Below are 20,730 nucleotides of genomic sequence, written 5' to 3'. Positions count from 1 at the left end.
ATTGCTATACGTCACCGAAGTGTCGTGGTTATTTGTTGTATAGCATGATTGTGATAATAGATAATACATACTGTGGTGTCTGTATCTAATGGACAGAATATTAGCTAGTAGGTCATGATGGTAGAGAGACGCCAATATAACTTGGCCTCAGCACAGCAAAATGTCAAGCTGCCACCTAAGAAAGGTATCCATTTACTGAAGCATGTGAGAACTATGCCCCGGGAGTATATACAAGAAGATGGTCAAGACAGTATCCACCTCATTCCAACAGCAGCCTTGCACTGCTGGACCACGTAGGGATAGTGCGATGCCATCACCCTCTTCTGAGTACAATTTAAAGTTGCATTTTGATCACAAGCTGCAATATATTGTTCATATATTGGTTGAGCTAGTTGAGTTGAATTTCTGTGCCTTGCAACCAAAAGAGTTCAGGTTCCAGGGATGGGAGCATTTGAAGAACGACAACGGCTCCCCTCCCATCTGATGCTCATGGTTCCGAGGAGTGTGGATGAGAAAGTGTGGCTGGAACCTCTAAAGCACATTCAAAGAGCAGGCTGGTTGTTCTCTGTGTCACCTTCCTCACCTTACCGAGAGGGCCTCCTCCCGGAGCTGGCCCAGGTGTAGACCAAAGAAGACAATGTTTCTCTGTAACAAACCACCTTTGCCAAGCCCCGTCCCTGCGCCAAGGCTACCAGCCTCCTGTCTTCAGACTGATAATTGGAATTCCATGGTGCCCCCTCTGTACTCACCAGCTGAACAACATTCCATACTCTTGGCCTTTTCCTTATTCCTTTATACACCTCTGTTCCAGTTATACATTGTTGTGTACCAAACTATCCCAAACTTAATGACACAAAACAATCACCATTTTTTTTCTTCTGTTCGTATGTTCCACAGGTCAAGGGTTTAGGGAGGGCATCGTGGGATGGCACCTGGATATCTGGGTCTTCGATTGGGAAGACTTGAATGGCAAGGGCTAGAGCCATCTGGAAGCTTCTTCCTTCACATATGCCTAGTGCCTGGGCTGGGGACTGTTGACACCAACATGCAGCGTGTCCACAGTACAGTATGTGGTAGCTCAGTGCTCCAAGAATGGCGTGAGAGCTGCATGGACTTTTATGGCTTATCCTCAGGACTCATCTATACCCTTCGTATCTCTCATACTTTATTGGTTGAGACAGTCTCAAGCCTGCTCAGATTTAAGGGGAGGGTAGGTAGATTTCACTTCTTGATGAGACAACTGTCAAAGAATTTGCAGCCATGTTGGAAGACTGCCATACCTTACATCGATGTATTCACTATGTCAGTTACTAAGAGCCTTTATTTTGTGTAAGGATCTCCTGGTTACAAGGTAGAAAAATAATTCAAGCTAGCTTAGAGAACAAAAGAAACGGGACTTTATTATAAGGATCTGACAGTACCTCACGGAACACCACAAGGATGTCACTATAGTGCTGGTGTGCGCTCAGGGCCAGTAGGTGCTAAGGCGTAGTGAGGCTGACTCATCCTCGTTGGTGTATCTCCATTCCTGGGCAGTGAGGCCCCGGTCCTGAAGGAAGGAGCTGGAACCCTCAGGGAGTGTCACTGAGGGGAGGGATGGAGCACTGTGGCAGGTCTGTCACCACGACAGAGAGGAGGCCAAAGTAGGGGGCTGGTTGTGTCTCCCCAGGTGGGAGTTGGAACACAGCCTCTAGGGAGGACCCCTTCCGTCCCTAAACACACGGGTATTTATTCTAGAAGTTCATCTTCGATCCTTCTCCCCATCTCTAACCCTTAGGCTGACTCACTATCCCCAGCCTCGCAGATTCAGACATTCATTAATTCAACAAATGTTTGTCGAGTCTCTTCGATGTGGCTGGCACTAGGACAGTGAACAAGACATTCAGGAGCCTGATGAAATGAAGAAATGCTCTGACCAGGGACCCAGGAGCCCTGATTCTGCCAGTCACTCTTTAAGTAACTTTGGACGTGTACTCCGTCTTCCGTGGGTCTCCATTTCCCTATCAGTTAAATCAGGGCCTTGACCTTGAAGACCACTGAGGTCCCTTCGGAACCCCCAGAAGAAAGGTGATTCTGGCACAGCAGGCACTCCTAAAATTTCAGTCCTCAACCTCAAGTTTATTTTCTGTATTTTGCCTTTACTGCTGGCTGGCTTACTCCTGCTGTAATTTATTTAACTGAGCCGTGCTGAGCAGTTTGGAACTGAGTTTGCATGAATCACTGTCCATAAAATCAAGTTAAGTGGATTTCATTCCACACCGCTCACCTGTGTATATACTCGGGAAGAAGAAGCTGGATTTTCTTGGCTCTTCCAGACTACTGTTAGAATTCGGTCTTTATAGATGCAGGATTCACCCTGTATTTATAGTCCATTGTTACAACAGCCTCCTTCAGAGACCTGGAAGTAAAGTGTTGGATGCAATTTTTCCTTCAGATCATTTTATATAGCTGTCCTGTTTCTCTAGCTAGCTAGAAAAGCTGACATTGATTTCCCCTATTTTATCGGAGTTGGCAAATACCAGATTCAACTTCATTCAGTCATTCAACAAATATTTATTGAGTGTTACATGAAGTTGTACTGAGCTAGGTATGGGGGTGAGGGTAAAGGGGGAGGGTCATGCTGCTCGAAGACCCTAAGAACTATGTGGAGTGTTAGATAACCTCAATGTGGGAGGATGTTGCCAGGCAGAAAAAGGGAAATTCGATGTGTTGGTTGGAAGAAGAAACCAACAAAGGTGAGTGACCTGGGAAGGATCATGGAGAGTTTGGGGAGGGTATTGAGCTTGTGAGAGGGATTCCTTTTTGGATCACTCCCTATATTCCCCCACTTCCTGTCCCCATTTGACAGAACGAGAGCTAGAATCATTTCAGTTCACCATATTGGAAAAGGATGTGATCGGGGGTGGGGGGTGGGGTGGGGAAGAGGTTTGAGCAGAGATGAACATTTGTGGGAAGAAATGCCCAAAGGGTCTGCTCTGGTGCTTGTGAAAATACTTTTTTTTGGAACCAGTGTAAGGGATTATGAAGGGATTTATTTCATTTTGTAACACAGCCAAAAGCACAGGCAGACTGTGACTAAAATGGCGGTGTAAGGGACTGGCTAGTTGGATCTTTGTTCTTATTTTCTGTCTTGATAGAAAAATGTACAATTTTTACCCTGCCATCAAATAAACATTTCACAATTTTCCTGGCCGATTTCAAAAATGCTATTCCATCACCCCTCTGGAACTTTGAGAGACATATTGAGATGCTGGGGAAGGGCATGCCAGGACCTCCCTCCTGCCCTGACACTATGCCTATGGCCATACCATCCTTTTGAGAAAATGGAATTGCTTAAAAAGACTTGAAGCTTTCGCTGCACCTGTGTTTGTATCCAGGCCATAAGCAAAATTTGCTTTGCTTAATGGGTTCTGTTTGTTGTGCTGTGTTGGGATAAGACATGCCCACATTTCCCCAGCAGTTATTTGGGGAGCTTGAATGCCCAGATGGTGCTTTAGGCTGGGCGGTCTCTGCCAAGAGACCCTGGACAGCGCCGCTTCTGCCCTGGAGGAGTAATACAATGGTCCACTGAGCAGTGCTGTCCAAGCAAAATACAATGCCATATACATAATTTAAAAATTTCTAGTAGCCACATTAAAAAAGTAAAAAAAAAAAAGCAGGTGAGATTAATTTTAATAGTGTATTTATTTTATCCAATATATCTAAAATATGATCATTTTGTCATAGACAATATGAGAATGACTAATCAGATATTTACATTCTTTTTTTTTAATGAAGTCTTCCAAGTCTGGTATGTATTTTATACTACAGCACATCTCAATTCAGACTACCCACATTTCAAGTCCTCAATAGCTATGTGTGGCTAGTGACAACCCTACTGGACAGCACAGGTCTAGAATTCTCTTCCGATCCTTCTGCAGACCCTTGAAGCCCTGGAGGGTCTTTTCTTTCAACCTTTATAAGCAATGAAGAGCCCAACCCTTTGGCTTTGAGTAGGAATAGCTCCCTACTTAACCCTCCAACTGCATAATTATCTCCATTACTCCCAGAGATAGTCTGGCAAATTCAGGAATCTTCCATCAGGGTACCTATCACCCTCCACCCCTGTTTATGCTATATTCATATTTTGTTTGTGTTTCATGCTCTGACCCTTTCTGTACTTATCCTTCTAAAACTTACCTTGCCTGGGTGCTTTTTTCCCTCAGAGCCCTCCTCAGGGCTCCGGGGATAATGGTGATAAGGGCTATTGGTACCCTTCTTGGGTCCTAGCACGCACCAGCCTGCTTCAAAATTACAGATAACACATGGCCATGGGGCAGGACAGCAAGATCACTGGAACTGGAAAGAATTTAGAGACCTCTTAGTCTGGTGTTTTTAAAACGGAGGTACAATTTGCATAACATAAAATTAACCATTTTCAGTGTACAATTCAGAGACATTTAGTACATTTGCAACGTTATGTAGCCATCACCTCCATCTAGTACTAAGACGTTTTCATCACTCCAGCGGAAGCCCTAGCCCCATTAAGCAGTCACTCCTCAGTCCCCACCCCCCCACCCCAGCTCCTGGCAGCCACTGTTCTCTGCTTTCTGTTCCATGGATCTGCCTGCTCAGGAGCATCCATGGAAATGGAAGATGTAGCCTTTTGCACCAGGCTCCTCTCACTTAGCCTCATGCTTTTGAGGTTTGTCCATGCCATTGCATGGGTCACGGCTTCATTTCTTTTTATTGATGGATAATATTGCATGGCATATATCTACTACCCTTAGTACATCCTTGCTAACCCTTGTTATTTTCCACCATTTGTTCTGTCTTGTTTAAAATAAGAAAAATGATAGCCCCCCAGTGGGTATGAAGTGGTAGCTCATTGTGCTTCTTAAAAAAGTTTTTTGAATTATACACTTAAATGTTTTCATTTAATTTTTTAATTTTTAATTTTTAATTTTTTATTTTTTTTAAAGATTTTATTTATTTATTTGACAGAGATAGAGACAGCCAGCGAGAGAGGGAACACAAGCAGGGGGAGTGGGAGAGGAAGAAGCAGGCTCATAGCAGAAGAGCCTGATGTGGGGCTCGATCCCACAACGCTGGGATCACGCCCTGAGCCGAAGGCAGACGCTTAACCGCTGTGCCACCCAGGCGCCCCTAATTTTTTAATTTTTTAAAGCCGTTTCGGGTTCACAACAAAATCGAGCGGAAGGTCCAGAGTGTTGCCGTTGACCTCCTGTCCCCACACGTGCACAGCCTGCCCCACCGCGACGTCCCCCGCCACGCTGGTACGTTCTCGCTATTGACGACCCTACACAGACACACTGCTATCACTCACAGTCCATCGTTTCCATGAGCGCTCACTCTTCATGTTGTATGTCCTCCGGGTTTTGACGAATGTACAATGACACGTGTAGTATCATGCAGAGTAGTTTCACTGCCCTCAAAATCCTCCGTGCTCTGTCTCATTGTGGTTTTGATTTGTGTTTCCCTGGTGACTCAAGACGTTCAGCTCCAGTCTAGTGGTTTTCTGTAGCGCCTGGAGAAGCCCCCTGAGGGATCACCATGGTAAGGAAGAGGAGAAGACCCAACCAGTAGCAATAGTATTCAGGGCCCCCACGTCCTCCTCCACAGTCACTCCACTCATGTCTCCTGGGCATGTTTGACATATTCAATATTCCGTCTGAGCAGTGGCCTTGAGGCTCCCATAAATTCGGTAGTTATTTACCTGGTCTTACATTTCCGCATCCCCATTTTACCTACGTCGCAACTGACATCACGAGAAGCAAGGACACTTGGCTGGTGTCTTGAGATTGGTAACTTCCCAAACCGGTAATGGAGCCCTACATTTCTGACTCCTTGTCCCATTCTCTTTCAACACTCTCGCCCTGTCATTAATAGCAACAACACGTAACTACCACATAGTAAATGCTTACCATGTGGTGACAATGCTTACCACTGTAGTGACACTGTCACGTAACCCCCTCAGAGTAACTTGAGACGGTTCATGCCATCATGAGGCACATAGGACACTTAGAATGGATGTCTTCACCATGGCCTCTCCAACCTCATACCTGCCCCTTTTCCACTCTAGAACTCTGCTCCAGCCACAGCGTGTTCTTGCCGTTCTGTGTGAGGACCACCACGTGGCAGCCTCAAGGCTTCTCATCACTCTGCTCCCCTGTCCCACTAAATGATAAACTCTTACAGCTGCTTAAATAAAAGAGTTATTACTTTGTGGCCTATGGGAGGTCTGGAAGTAAACAGACCTCTGACTTGGGGGTCATCAGAGACCCAGCTTGCTTTTCTCCTGCTCTATCACCTTAGAGTGTATCTTCCACTTGAATGGTTCAAGATGGTGTTGGACCACCAGCAACTCTACCCGTGTTCCAGGCAGTAGCAAGGAGGAAGGGGAGGAGCGCAAAAATGGAGCTCTTTCCAGCCAGGTCAGTTTCCTCCCCGCAGCCTTCCCAGAAACCCCACGAAATGCCTACTTAGATCTCACTTGGCCTCCGTTAATTGCAAGAGAGGCTAGGAAATGAAATTTTTTAGCTTATCTTTTGTCACACCAAATAAAATTGGGGTTCTAGTCTAAAGAATGAGGGAATATGGATATTTGGAGACACCTAGAATCTACCACAGATGTTCATTGGAAGTACTTTTTAATAGTAAAAATTTGGAAATAATCTAAACCTGAAAACATGATTGACTCAATAAATTAACTGATTCATTAGTATCATGCATGCTTAAATATTACATTTTAGAAGAATATTTAACAACATGGTAAAATGTTTATGGTACTAAGTTGAGTAAAAAAGAAATGACTGCTTTTCTAAGAAAAGAATTAAGGTATTTTATAAAAACCATAAAAGAAGGGGCTCCTGGGTGGCTCAGTCACTTAAGTGTCCAACTCTTGATTTTGGTTCGGGTCATGATTTCATAGTTGTCAGATCGAGCCCTGAGTTGGGCTCTGCATTAGGTGTGGAGCCTGCTTAAGATTTTCTCTCCCTCTCTCCCTTCTCCCTTCTCCCTCTCCCCACCCCGTTCTCTCCCTCTCTTTCAAAAAAAAAAAAAGAAAGAAAGAAAAAAAAGAACCATAAAAGAGGAACAGCTACTTGATATTATAAAAGAATTACTGTACTCTGTCTTTTTAAAAGAGTCCTTATCATTTGGTGGTATATTTATGGATGAGATGTTACGATGTCTGGAATTTGCTTTACAGTGGAGGAGGAACAATGTTGGGGTGGGGGTACATAGATAAAACAAGAATGGCCATATGTGGATAACTGTTGAAGCTGTGAATAGAAAATGGAGGTTTGTGATCCTGTTTTCTTTTTCTTTTATACATGTTTGAAACTTTCCATAACAATTCTTTTTAAAAAAGGATGAAGTACAAGTCATTTAACCTCTGTCTCATTTCTCAAATGGACTACTAATAATAATTAGTTCACAGGGTGGAGTGGAGATTAAATGAAATGATAGGATATGTAAAAATACTTTGAGATGAATAAAGGCAGGCGGAAATGCCAGCCACTCCCAGCAGGATGGAGCTAGCAGAAAGCCAAGTTAGAGACAAAAGCCAGATTCTGACTCTGCTTCCCTGGAGTCCTCCACTCTCTATTTTGCCTTCCCTGCTACCCCCCGCCCTTACCAGGGGTGGAAGGAGGTTCTGGGACAGCTAGGTGCAATTCACAGCCAATGACGAGGCAGGTTCCATGCTCACATCTCCCAGGCCTTCAATGCCACCCCTAGAAGTCACTATCTTCTTGGTCTATGGGGTCCATAGACCACTATGCACAGATGTTACCCATTCAACTGTCACAGGCTGGGTCACAGTCACAGTGCTCTACCAACTGGCTGTGTGGCCTTGTGCAAATGACTACCCTCCAGGGCCTCACTGTCCCTTCTGTCCAAGGAAGGGATTGAACACATGGTTTCCAAGGATACTGTGCCCTTGATGTTTTCAGAAGACAAATGTTAATAATGTAGTTACAACAACAGCCAGCATTTTCTGGGTGTCAGCTATGAACAAGGTACGATGTTAAGCACCTCATAAGCTTTAATTCATGTAATTCTTACAACTTTATAAGGTGAGGTCTATTATTATCTCCTTGTTACAAATGAAAAGGTAAGCTCAGAGAAGGTAAATCACTTGTTGGAGGTCACAGAGCTGGTAGGTAGCAGAGCTGCGTTTCGAACTCAGGCAGAATGGCCCCAGAGTTTAATAAACAGGAGGAAGGGGCAGACTGCATGGCACCGAAGTACAGCTCTCTAAGAAGGCAACATCCATCCTACATTCGCCACATCAACTCCTGGAGTCCCTGCCAAAGCCGTGGGTCTGGGAAACTCAGGAAAGAAGACCCCAGTACTTCCCCCAAGGAATGAGGAGCTGTTATGGGCATCCCTTGTGGAGATCAGAACAGGCTTTCAATGCCCCACTCAGGTTAAGGAGATGCTGGACTGGTGGTCAGTTGGCATGGATCCGTTTGGTCTTATGGGTTGTTTCCTGCTGTGACAGTTTTGGTTAGCCCATTTCCATGGTGTGCTCGTTGTCAAATATTCAATATCACCCTGGAAGAGAGAACTGTCTTGTTTGTAAGGATTTAAGAGTTGGACAATCTTCTCAGAGGAGTCTGGGGAGATTCTCAGAGAAGGATAGACAGCTCTCTGGCTTGCGTAGATAACCAGGCCAGGCACTGGATGGCCCTTCAAAGTCCTGCCCAGGCCCCAGAATCTCATCAACATGGCTAGACTGTCCACTCTTGTTTGGAGAAAACGGTAAGTCAAAACCACAGAGATAAGTAAACACAAAGTTCTCTAGGGGAAACCTGTTTTTGCCAGCCCAGCTTTCCCCGTTCCCTTCTTTAGTTTCTCTACCTTGGCATTTCTTCGCAGAATTAGCTCTTCCTTTCGTAGTGGAACTGTCCAGCGGGTGGAGGGTCACGTGACCCAGTCAGGCTGCTCAGATGCCATCTCGGAATACGAATCCTGGATCGAAATGCAGGCGCAGCCCCAACAACATCTTCAAGAGAGCAAACTCCGGTTTCGAATATTTCTGAGACCCAGCAATTTAGCCTTTTTTGTCAATTATACCTCCTAGCCTGACAGCACTTTTATCTCCTGAAGTTATCCCAAGACTGTTTCTGTCGCCTGTTAACAAAAACAACAACAAAACAAAAACAAAAACAGAACTCTTTCTCACATCGAGTTCAATATCAGATGTCAGCACTTTTTTTCTTAGAAGCTTTTAATCCTAAATGGCAGACCTTTCCTTCCTGGTCCAACCACCCCCGACCCCAACCCTCAGTCCTTTCTCTTCCATTTTCTTCCAGAGCATCCTGGGCCAGAGTGGAAAAGAGCTCTTGTCAATGTGCACAGCTTTACCTTGAGGGATGAGTGAGGACACCCTTTAAATTACCTATAAAACCCTTTGATTCACTCAGCAGAGGTTGCCATGGGCAATTTGCTAAGCTTATTGATTATTTTCTGTTTAAATTAAAGTTTGATGTCCTGGAACAGGCTGTGCAGTGCACGGAGTTAATGGAAAAGGTTGAGATCCAGGGGAGAGACACTCGCTGGGGAAATGGAGGGTATTCAAGGGGAAAACAGGGAGTCTATGAAGAGGAGATTGTCAGCACCAAGTTGTAGTAAATATGATGGTGATAAAAAAGATAGAGAATGGAATTCTTTTATGGAGAAGGGCAGCCTCCTGGACATTTAAGCCTCAGGAAGACAGTGGAAAAGAAATGTATTCATTCCACAGATATTTGTTGCATGTCTGTTATGTACCAGGCATTGTTCTGGGCACTGGGGGAAATAGCATAGAAAGCACATCCTTGGGGCGCCTGGGTGGCACAGCGGTTAAGCGTCTGCCTTTGGCTCCTCTGCTACGAGCCTGCTTCTTCCTCTCCCACTCCCCCTGCTTGTGTTCCCTCTCTCGCTGGCTGTCTCTATCTCTGTCAAATAAGTAAATAAATAAATAATCTTCAANAAAAAAAAGAAAGCACATCCTTTGCCTCTATGTTTTACATTGGTGGTTCTTCAAAGTATGTTCCCTGGCACAGCAACATCCCCATCTGCCTGGATGTGTGTTAGCATGCAGATTCTCAGGTCCCACCCCAGACCTACTGAATCAGAAACTCTGGAAGTGGGGCCCCATCCCTTCCAGGTGAATCTGATGCATGCCACAGTCTGAGAACCGCTGCCCAAGGAGCGAGCCTCGGGGTTCTGCTAGCCGGGAGCTCAGTTTGCATTGGGTATTTATCATTGCCAGATATTGTACGAAGGATGACAGGTGGGTTGTGTCATTTCATCCTCACAACACCCCTTTTAATAACAGATGACACAGAGGCACACTGAAAGTAAGGGGGGGTGGGTAGAATTCAAACACCAGAGCCCAACCACGCTGCTCCAAGGGGTCCCGACCACCAAACTCCCGCAAGCTCTGTGAAGCATTCTGCCCTGGGCGGCGCTGATCTGCGGCTGGAGACAGAGCCGTGGCTTCCGCCAGATGACGTGTATTGTGCAGCAGGGTTTCAGACGCTTGAGGAAGGAAAAGAGGGTGGAATGGACTGGAAAAGGGGCAGAGGCCCTGCTGGGCTGAAGGAGAGGCCAGGCCCACAGACCCACATGCATAGTTTGTCCTCATCTTGAGGGAGACTAGCATTCCAAATCAGCACGTATTGATCAGGTAGGCGGAAATCTTGTCAATTCAGTCAGAAAGGGATTTCGTGTCATAACGCCTAAATTTGAACCCTTTAATGCTTCTACTTAGAGTGCGTATCTGTTTCCTATTGCTGCTATAACAAATTACCACAGGCTTAGTGACTTAAAACACCATGGATATATTCTCTGACAGTTCTAGAGGTTAGACGTCTATGGTCAAGGTGCTGGCAAGGCCATGTTGCTTTCTGGAGGCTTCAGGGCAGAATCCATTTCCTTCCCTTTTCCAGCTTCCTGATGCTGCTTGCAATCCTTGGCTTATGGCCCCTTCCTCTGTCTTTGAAGTCAGCAATGTAGCATCTTCTCTCCTGTCTGACCTCTGCTATTCTCACATCTTCTCTCTCTGATTCTTAGCCTCCTGTCTCCCTCTTATAAGAAACTTTGTGATTATATTAGGCCCAACTAAATAATCTAGAATAACTTCCTCATCTCTCTATCTTAACTTAATCCATCAGCAAAGTCGTTTTGCCCTGTAAGGGAACATATTCACAGGTTCTGGGAATTGAGATACACATATCTTAGGAGGTAGGAGGGCGATTATTCTGTCAACCATACTCTGTGACCTTGGGAAAGTCACTTTTCTTTCTTGAAGTTTCTAGTTCTCCCGAAAACGGGGATTATAATAATTCTTGGTCCCCATCTTTCTGGGCTGTGATTGGAATGACATATATGTTCACTGCAATCACATTTGTAAATATTATAATTGCCTCAGTTTCTTCATCTGACAAATGGGGATGAGTGATGCTCCTTCTTCATTCGGTTAAGAGTACCTATCGCTTACTGACCCTGAGCCATGTTGTGTTCACATTGCATTGGAAAGGACTGGCCACAGCACCTGCAACACGAAAGACACCAGGAAAATGTAGTTGCAATAATTGTGTAAGTTAGTTAGGTTTTAGAGCCTAAAATATGTGTCAGCAACAGACAGAGATGAGGCCAATTCTCTTGAGGAACCAACCATCTGATGACTCATCTCATCGTGCAATGTTTGGAAAAGAAGCAATAAGCTCAGGTCCCAAGATGCTCCAGGGATCAGGAACTTAAGAGCACATCCACTGACCTAACCGACAGTCACAATGATCCTCTGCCCCTGCCCTGCGGGAGGGGACAGGGTTAAGGCTGCTTTTGCCCACTGGAGGCCATTAATGCCACTTCTCCGGCTCTGCATTTGTGGGTGATCGCGGGAACAAAAAGCAGCAGCCGGGTCCACCAGAAGAGAGACATTAAAGTTGATTAAGTGAGTGGGCCAATTAGCGTCTGGCTTCATGCAGTGTGGAGTTAATTAGCCTCTACAAAACAACAACAGCTGCTTTAATGGTTGGGCAAGAGGCCCAGCAGAGAGGAGCCATGGGAAGAGAAGTGATAGGGCTAGTGCTTAATAACTTGGCTGCAGTGGGTCCTGCCCCACTAAAAATGTAGAACAAAGCCCTGGGCAAACTTCCCTGCATGCTCCAGATGGGGCATGGGGCAGAGAACCAGACCCTTCCAGTGTCCTCCCCCTAGGGAGAGGCCAACCTCAGACCTCAGACTTGAGTTTCTGAGACCTCAGACTTGAGTTTCTCTTTAAGACTGGTTAGCACAACTTAGTTTGCAATCTTACTAAAATCATGACCCTATGCACATTTCATGTTGATCCTGAACTTAATAATGCACATTGTTTGCTCACGTTGATATTTTTTCCTTATTACAAAAGTAATACATATTATAGGGGTAACATTTGGAAAGCATATAAAAATACTGAGGCTGGAGCACCTGGGTGGCTCAGGTGGTTAAGTGGCTGACTCTGGATTTCGGCTCAGGGCATGACCTCAGGGTCGTGGGATCAAGCCCCGCGTCAGGCTCTGTGCTCAGCAGGGAGTCTGCTTGAGACTCTCTCTTTCCCTCTGCCCCTCCCTCCACTCATGCTCTCTCTCTCTCTCAAATAAATAAATCTTTAAAAAATGTATAAATAAAAATACAAAGGAAAAAAATAGTCCCTCCACCTTGAAATAAAATCTTTCATTCATTAACTATTTCTTTTTTGCTTGCTAAATGTGGTTCAAGGTGTTCAGACTAATTGTACATCAATTTTGCTCTTTCTCTATGCAAATATATATGCTGTTCTACAAATTAGACTTACTGTATATGATCTTTAATAACTACTGTTTTTAGCAATAGGCCATGAACATTTTCTTTATCTCATTAAAATATTTTTTTAAACTCTCAACCTCTATGGTTCCACTGATTAAACTATATTTTAGTTGTCCATTTATTTATGCCTCTTGCTTCCTCTTCTAACAAAGTTCTTGAGGGCAGAGACAATAATTTTTTTTTAACCACTATATCCCCAATGCTTAGAACAGAGCCAGATATGTGGTAAGCACTCATTTAAAATGTGATGAATGAGTAAGCAAATGGGTGAACAAATTTAACCAATCCCTTCCTAAGGGCCACTGAGGTTGCTTCTACTCTATCATTATAAAAAATGCAGTTATTATCAGTTAAGATTAGTTTCAACTACAAGTGACAGAAAATCTCCCAAAGCAATGGCTTAACCAAGATTTAAATTTTCTCTTTTGCAAGAGTCCAGGAAGGTACAGTGCTTTTCTATCCATTGGCATGGACCCAATTTCCAAAGTCACCTCATTGTTCAAAATGGCTGCTAAATCTCCAGCCACATTCCAGCCAAAAGCAAGGAAAGGAAGGGAAAAGAAGGACGCATACCCTTTTCTAAGGACCCTTCATGGAAATTCCATATACCCCTTCCGCTTGCTTTCTAGTTAGTCATAATTTCCTCATGTGACTTTATCTAATTGCAAGGGAACCTGGGAAATGTAGTCTTTATTATGCAGCTAATATTCAGGGATACTGTTAATGAGGAAGACAGGGAAGAAAGTTGGGAGACCTCTACCTGGGTTGGCTCTTGAACTTATGGATTGACCCCAGCCTCTCAAGCTAGCCCTTCCCTAATGTGACCCTTAGTATTTTCCATATGGGGATTGGGTCAAGTCAGTGTGGCTTCTTGGACTGAGGCCTGGGACCTCAGTGCACTGGAGGGTTTCAGAGCCTTCACTTCCCTGCTATAAACTTCTTGCCAGTTGACATAGTCATCGCCAAAGATTGAGTCAATAAAGATGCCCCATTTCCCAGAGGATGTTTTCCAATTAGTGCATAGAGGAAGTTCCAGCTGTGAGGACAGGAATCCGGGTTTCTGAAATGCAATGATTATTAGTAACAATCAATCAAACAGCCTCATAGGACAACAGAGAGAAAGCCAGCTCTCAAGGATGCTATGTGGGACAACGATGACGGGCTGCCTGTAACAAGAGGCGATATGGCTCAACCACAACGTGGCCAAACCCCTGAGACAGTGAGGGACTTTGTAACAAGGTTTTACTGCCTGCAGTAAAAATCCTGCCAAAACGCATTCAGGAACGTGTGGGGAGACGTGTATTCATTATTATGCCCCTAGCAGCTATCACAGGAAACCATCTGGGCTCAGTTGGCCTATAAATTTGCAACTTGCAGTTGGGTGGGCTACAGGGAATCGGCCAAGCGGGAAGTCAAGGTGTGAAGTGGATCTGGCAGGTTCCACACACACAGGGCTAGCTCAGAAAGTCACCATTCCCAACACTTACTTTTCTTTTTAATTTTCGTTTTTATCATGAAACCCATCACACCTACAGAAAAGTGCACAAAACATTAATGCACACTTTAACAAATTATCATGAAGTGAATACACTCACAGCAATCACCCAGGTCAAGAAATAGGACATTGCCAGCCCCGGAGAAGCCTCTCATGTGTCTGTTCCTAAACACGCTGCCCTCTCTCCCCGCCTCAAAGATCATGATCCTGACTTTAATGAGTATAACTTCCTTGCCTCACTTGACTGTACGGTCACTTAGGGATTCACTCCCAAACAGTATAACTTAGTTTGCCTGTTTTTGAACTTTTTATTGTACAGAATCATAGAGTCCATATTCTTTTGTGTCTGGATTTGTTTTTCCATGTTCCATGTTATCATTTTAGTGTTTATTCATCTTGCGCAAGACTCTAGTTTGTCCATGTTCATTCCTGAATATTATTCCACTTACCTATTTTGCTGCTTTTGGACATTTTAGAGTTCCTGGACATTTGGGTTCTTTTCAGGTTGAGGTTATTACAGATAATGCTGCTCTGAACATCCTTGTATGTAAATCCTTGCACACACATATGAGCCTCCGCAGCTGTGATTCTAAAACTTCAGCCTGCGTGAAAATGAGCCTGTTAAAATGCAGATTCCTGGTCCTCATCCCTAAAGATTTGGATTCAGCAAGTCTAGGGTGGTGCCCATGCTTTTTCATTTTAAACAAATTTTTAGGTGTTAATGAGGCTGCCGATTCTGGACCGCCCCTTGAGTAGCACTGGAAAGCTGGAGTTGGCAAACTGTAGCCCACGAACCAAACTTGGCCCACCACCTGCTCTTGTATGGTCCGTGAGCTGAGAATGCGTTGACATTTTTAAACGGTTGAAAAAAATTCAAAGAAGAATAATATTTCATGACACATGAAAATCATGTGAAATTCTCATTTCCGTGTCCATAAATAAAGTTTTATTGGCACTCAGCCGTGCCAATTTCTTTATGTACTCTACGTGGCTGCTTCAATGCTTAGTAGAGTTGAATAGATGTGGCAGAGACGTTTTACTTGTTGGTCTTTTACAGAAAAATTGTGTTGATGCATGATCTAGAATGCATGCTTTTGAGTGGCATTGCTGTGTTATAGAGTGTGGCCCTGTAACACCTTTCCTGGACAATGCCAGTTCTCTAAGGTGGTTGTGTTACATTTCCATCAGCAGTGGAAGAAAGTTTTTATTGTTCTACATTTTTGCCAACACTTTGTTTTATCGGATTTAAACTTTTAACCCATCTGTTGGTTGTGCAGTGATATCCCATTGTGGTTTTAATTGGAATTTTCCTGATTATTAATGTTAAGTGTATTTTTGAGTGTTTATTGGCTATTTGGATTTCTGGTCTAGGAAATACCTGTTCATATTTTTGCCCCTTTTGGGTTATCTGTCCTTTTCTCTACACATTCTGGATACAATTCTTTTGTCATTGATATGTGTTGCAAATAGCTTCTCTCACTCTGGGGCTTGACTTTTCACCTATGATTGTGTTTTTAAATGAACAGAAGTTTTCGTTTCAATGTAGTCAAACTTATCAAACATTTTTGTACGTTGTTTAAGAAACCTTTCCTTAGGGGTGCCTGGGTGGCTCAGTCGTTGAGTGTCTGCCTTCTGCTCAGGGCGTGATCCTGGCATTCTGAGATGCATTCTGGGATTGAGCCACACATCAGGCCTCTGCTTGGGAGCCTGCTTCTTCCTCTCCCACTCCCCCTGCTTGTGTTCCCTCTCCCCCTGGCTGTCTCTCTCTCTGTCAAATAAATAAAATCTTAAAAAAAAAAAAAAAGGAATCTTTCCTTACCTGGAAATCATGAAGATATTGTCCTTTATTTTTTCAAGGTTTTATTTTACTATTCACATTTAGGTTTTAGTTTACTTGGAATTGACTTTTTGTGCAGAGTGTGGGGTAGGGATCTAATTCCATTTTATCAATAATTAATTTTCCCAACACCATTTAGTGAAGAACACTTTCCACACTGTTGTGTGAGGATACGTTTGTCATAGAGCAAATATTTATGTGTATATACGGGTCTGTTTATGGGCTCTTGGTCTTACTTCACTGGTCTATCGGTCCTTGTACTAATACCACATACACTTAGTTACTGTGGCTTTGTATGTGTTAAAAATCAGATAAAGCAAATCTTTCCACCTTGTTCTTCTCTTCTTCGACAACGTTTCAGCTATTTTTGTCTCTAGATGGTTTTTTCCCGTTCATTTGTTCACAAAAAACATGAAGTTGATGGACAGTGGGAAGTCACTGACTGGTAGCAAGGTGAATTAGTACAACTTCTTTGGAAAGCAATTTGGTAATACTCCGATTTTTGAACCTTTTCTCTACCTACACCTCCCACCAAAGGACATATAGTTTAACCAGCTAATTCCCATGCTGGAAATGTAGCCTAAAGAAATATCCAAAATCAAAATTCAAAACAGGGGAAAAGTTTTTGAGTCAACAAACAGACTCAGTGTCAGAGCTACATGTTGGAGGTACAATGAAGAGGAAACCTACTCCTACCTTCCAGAAACTTCGAGTTTTTTTTTATTTTTTATTTTTGGTACACAGCTGCTATAGCTGGAAAGTAGGATAGAAGCTTCAAGCCTTCTTCAGGGAGACAGCCATATAAATAGAGCATTGTGGTCCAGTGTGGTAAATGTTCAGATAAAGGTATGTACAAACACTATGTGTACAGAAATGTTCATGCCAGCATTATTTATAATAGTGGGAAATTGAAAACAACTTAAATGTCAGCCAGTGGAGGAACAAAGAAGTAAATTGTGGCACATGCGTATGATGGACTATTTTACAGTTACCAAAATAAAGACTGTGAATGGAATAAATGATTTGAGTACAACGCTAAGCGGAAAAAGAACAGGACACCGCAAAGAAAAACACTCCTGTCTGTGGAGAAAAAAATAAATGCATTGGAAAAGTACTGGAAGGAATATACCATAATGATAGTAGTAGTTATGAATATGGTGATTTTTTTTCTTCTTTCTATTTCCCAAGCCTTCAGTAATGTGGTTCTATAAACTTAGAGGAAAAACATGACCGAAACAGCCACATCCGATTCCTCACAGATTCCCTTCAGGACCTGCCTGTTTCAGGCAATGTGCTAAATGCTTTCCATGTGTGAACTTACTTAGTTCCCAGAGCTCTTAGGAGATAGGTGTTATCAGGTGATCATCTCAGGAATGGAGGAGAAGGAGACAGAGAGGTGAAGGAACTTCCCCAGGTCACACAGTGAGAGGCAGAGCGGACACGTGGACACGAATCTGCCAGTCTGTGGTCCTCACCATTGCACCAGCTCGCATCCAGTGGCTGCAGAACATAGCAACTTATTTATTTTTTTAAAGATTTTATGTATTTATTTTAGAGAGAAAAAGAGAGAACACATGTGAGTGGGGGGAGGGGCAGAGGGGAAGGGCGAGAGAGAATCCTGAAGCAGACTCAGAGCTGAGTATGGAGCCCGATGCTGGGCTCGATCCCATGACCCTGAGATCATGACCTGAGCGAAATCAAGAGTCGGACGCTTAACCAACTGAGCCACTCAGGTGCCCCCAGAGCCGTCGCACCTTTCAGAGGGAACCGGGCCATGATGGTTAAAGAGTGGTTCTGCTTAGAAGAAAGTAGTTTATGAGCTTCTGGACCCCTCCGGCCCAAAGATTTTGATTCTCGGCCCCATGTCATTTTAACTAGCTGGGTGATCTTAGCTAGTGACCCAAACCTGCTGAGCCCTAGCTTATTCTTCTGACAAATGCAATCAGCAGAGCTCCCCTCCTAGGCTGTTGCGTTGATTAATGAGATAATATATATTCCATGTCCTACAAAAGGGAGGCACTTGTTAATTTATTTCCCTTCACCCAAGGACACAGGAAACTTTAAAAAGACAGACCCTAGCCTTTTCCTGTCACTTGGCCTCTGGTTATTGTCCTGGGTGTAATGGAGTGGAAAACTCTATACATGACTCCCTCTGACAGTGAATTTCTAATCTCAGAAAACTTAATGGTTTTTGTCAACCTGATTGTCCAGTGAGAGCGGATTAGGGGAATGACTTCCTTGTCACTGGGAAGTTGACTGCCTTCGCAACGTTTTTCCCGGTGTCGGTGGGAGGCTGGATCAATACTACACAGACCTAAATACTTACCTGTGGTTTGGGGGCTGAGGACAAAGTTTGGAGGTTCCATTTAAGTGCCTTCTGCCATCTTAGACCCAGGCATGATGTGCATTAAGCGGGTTAGGCTGGTGACCTGCTGCTCTGCAGCGTGAGGGGCAGACCGGAAATCCAGCAGGTGCTTTCCCCCCGCCCCGCCCCGGGAAGCAGAGGCCCCTCTGGCTCCTGCTGGATGTGTCGCCTCAGCTCCTGGTTTCCCATCTGGGGACAGGAGGGTCCATTACTTACTGTCTTCCCCAGGAGGGAAGGACGGCCTTGCTTTTTTCTGTATCAGGACTTCACGGACACAAAGTGCTGGTGCGCAAATGGACAGCGGTGACTAAGTGAAATCTGGTTCCAAATCCCTCTCCGCCGCCAGCCTGGGGCCAGGGACATCTCCGGCACACAGCAGCTGGAACTGTGAGACAGACCTCAACACAGAGCACCTGCCGGAATGTAGTCACCTAGGGGAACTCCTGCCCTGTCTGGGGGAGCTCTCTCAGTCCGGGAGGGCGAAACCAAGCCCGATTTCATTTGACGTCACTTCCTTGGGAACGTCATCTCTGACCTTTTAGATGAGTCAGGTCCCCTGTACTTCCCCTCCATGATACTCATGCTGATTAGAACCAAATCAATATCTAAATCAATTCCAATATAAACTCCACGAAGTCAGGGACATTTGCCTGCTTTGTTCCCTGCTGATTCACAGTGCTCAGAACATTTCTGGCAAAAGTTGGCATCCAATAAATACTTGTTGAATACGTTAACTAATAAATTTATATAATTACCTGTTTATGACCTGTCTCCCTTATTTGACTAGAACTCCCATGAAAGAACCGTGCCTGTCTTATTCTCCCTGTATTCCTAGAACTCAGAACAAAACCTGGCACATAGTAGGCACTCAGTAAACAGTGAAGAGTAAAGTACTTAAAACTTCTTATGTTGAATTAATGATATTAATTTTAGTTAAATAATTAAACTGCAATATGGTTATTTTAGAAAAAGAGAGTAAAGTGAAAGACCCATCTCCCATTAATATCACCACTCTGATATAGCTGCTTTAATTATTTTCTATTTTTCCTTTTAGAGTTTTCCACTGTGTATTTTACACATAATTTTTATCAGGTTATTTTACGCACACTCGTGTACACACACACACACAGACACATCAACTGTCCGGGTGGCAGGGAGTTTTATGAATTTAAGAGCAGGAAGGGAGGCCTGGATGAATAATGTCCTTCTTATTGTTATAATTAATTGTTGGTCTTACAATGGGATTGATAGCATCATGGGAACTGCTAGTGAGAAGCACTTCTTTCTCAAGTTTCAAGTTTCACCCCTGAGGTCAAGGCAAATCTGGCTATGGAAAAAATCTGCAGGTTAGAAATAACCCACAGGAAAATGCTTTATTTTTATGCTCGCCAATCAGGGAAGCTTCCCGTGGCCACTTCTAAACGTAAACCTGTTATGTACGCTGCAGTGGGCTTAGTGGCTCAGGGCTCATTTCTCAACCTTTTTTATTTGGATCATTAATGTGGAAATCAACCTGGTTTCTTTCCTTAAGCCCATGGTGATACATTGGCAACAAGTGATTCAAGTGTGATTATAGAAGTGAGGAAACCGTGGCATACGTTAAAAAACAAAACAAATCAAAACCCTGTTCTATTACATTCAAAATCAATTTCTAGACATTAAGAGGGGAAAGGTTCCCCTCCTTGGAAAGACAACCTATAATGATGGAAAGCCTCTTAGCTGACAATGAGGAAAATCCATGCACATTTCTTGTTGACAAATAAGGTGGGCAGGAAGTTGAACGGACAGGTCACTCATCTATTGCTGGTGGACTGCCTTCCGTGTTGGAAACAGACTCTGTTGACTAGAGGAAAAGAGATACATCTTAATCTTGATCTTGACCTTTTGTCTCCCCTCCCCACCGTTTCTTATCTGAAATAGAAAACAGGAGGAGGGAGGGGAGGGGGGATTTATCAGAGATGAATAAAACAGCACTCCTTCAGGAGATGGGTTAGTAGAAAGGCAGAGGAACTGGGGGCTAGCCTAGCTCTGCGCCCACCTTAGGGCGTGAACCAGTCACCTTTGTGGGACTAGGGATGGTGATGACTTCCTACCTCTTCACAGAATTGTCAGGAGCATCTAGAAAAACCCTGGCTATGGAAACACTTTGAAAAGCATATGCTCAAATGTTTTTATCTATCATCATCTATCATC

At 43.9% G+C, this 20,730-nt stretch overlaps 1 long non-coding RNA gene across 2 annotated transcripts in view; it reads right to left on the bottom strand.

Annotated features, from left to right (window-relative positions):
- The window catches only part of LOC105238236, a 28,378-nt gene that overhangs the window by 4,189 nt on the left and 3,459 nt on the right, over positions 1 to 20,730 (bottom strand). Inside the window, exons 2-9 of one of the 2 annotated variants that reach the window (XR_002142978.2) lie at positions 20,233 to 20,448; positions 18,754 to 18,922; positions 17,494 to 17,672; positions 14,785 to 14,937; positions 8,866 to 9,138; positions 5,327 to 5,540; positions 4,180 to 4,338; positions 2,267 to 2,398 (exon numbers count right to left, since the gene is read on the bottom strand). This is a non-coding gene — a long non-coding RNA (uncharacterized LOC105238236). Of the gene's footprint in view, positions 1 to 2,266; positions 2,399 to 4,179; positions 4,339 to 5,326; positions 5,541 to 8,865; positions 9,139 to 12,685; positions 13,901 to 14,784; positions 14,938 to 17,493; positions 17,673 to 18,753; positions 20,449 to 20,730 lie in introns of those variants that run through there. The other variant, XR_004621146.1, reaches the window with a different exon arrangement.

Source organism: Ailuropoda melanoleuca, chromosome 16 (assembly GCF_002007445.2).
Source record: "Ailuropoda melanoleuca isolate Jingjing chromosome 16, ASM200744v2, whole genome shotgun sequence".
Classification (NCBI taxonomy): Eukaryota; Metazoa; Chordata; class Mammalia; order Carnivora; family Ursidae; genus Ailuropoda; species Ailuropoda melanoleuca.
This window is presented reverse-complemented; position numbering and strand designations above follow the sequence as displayed.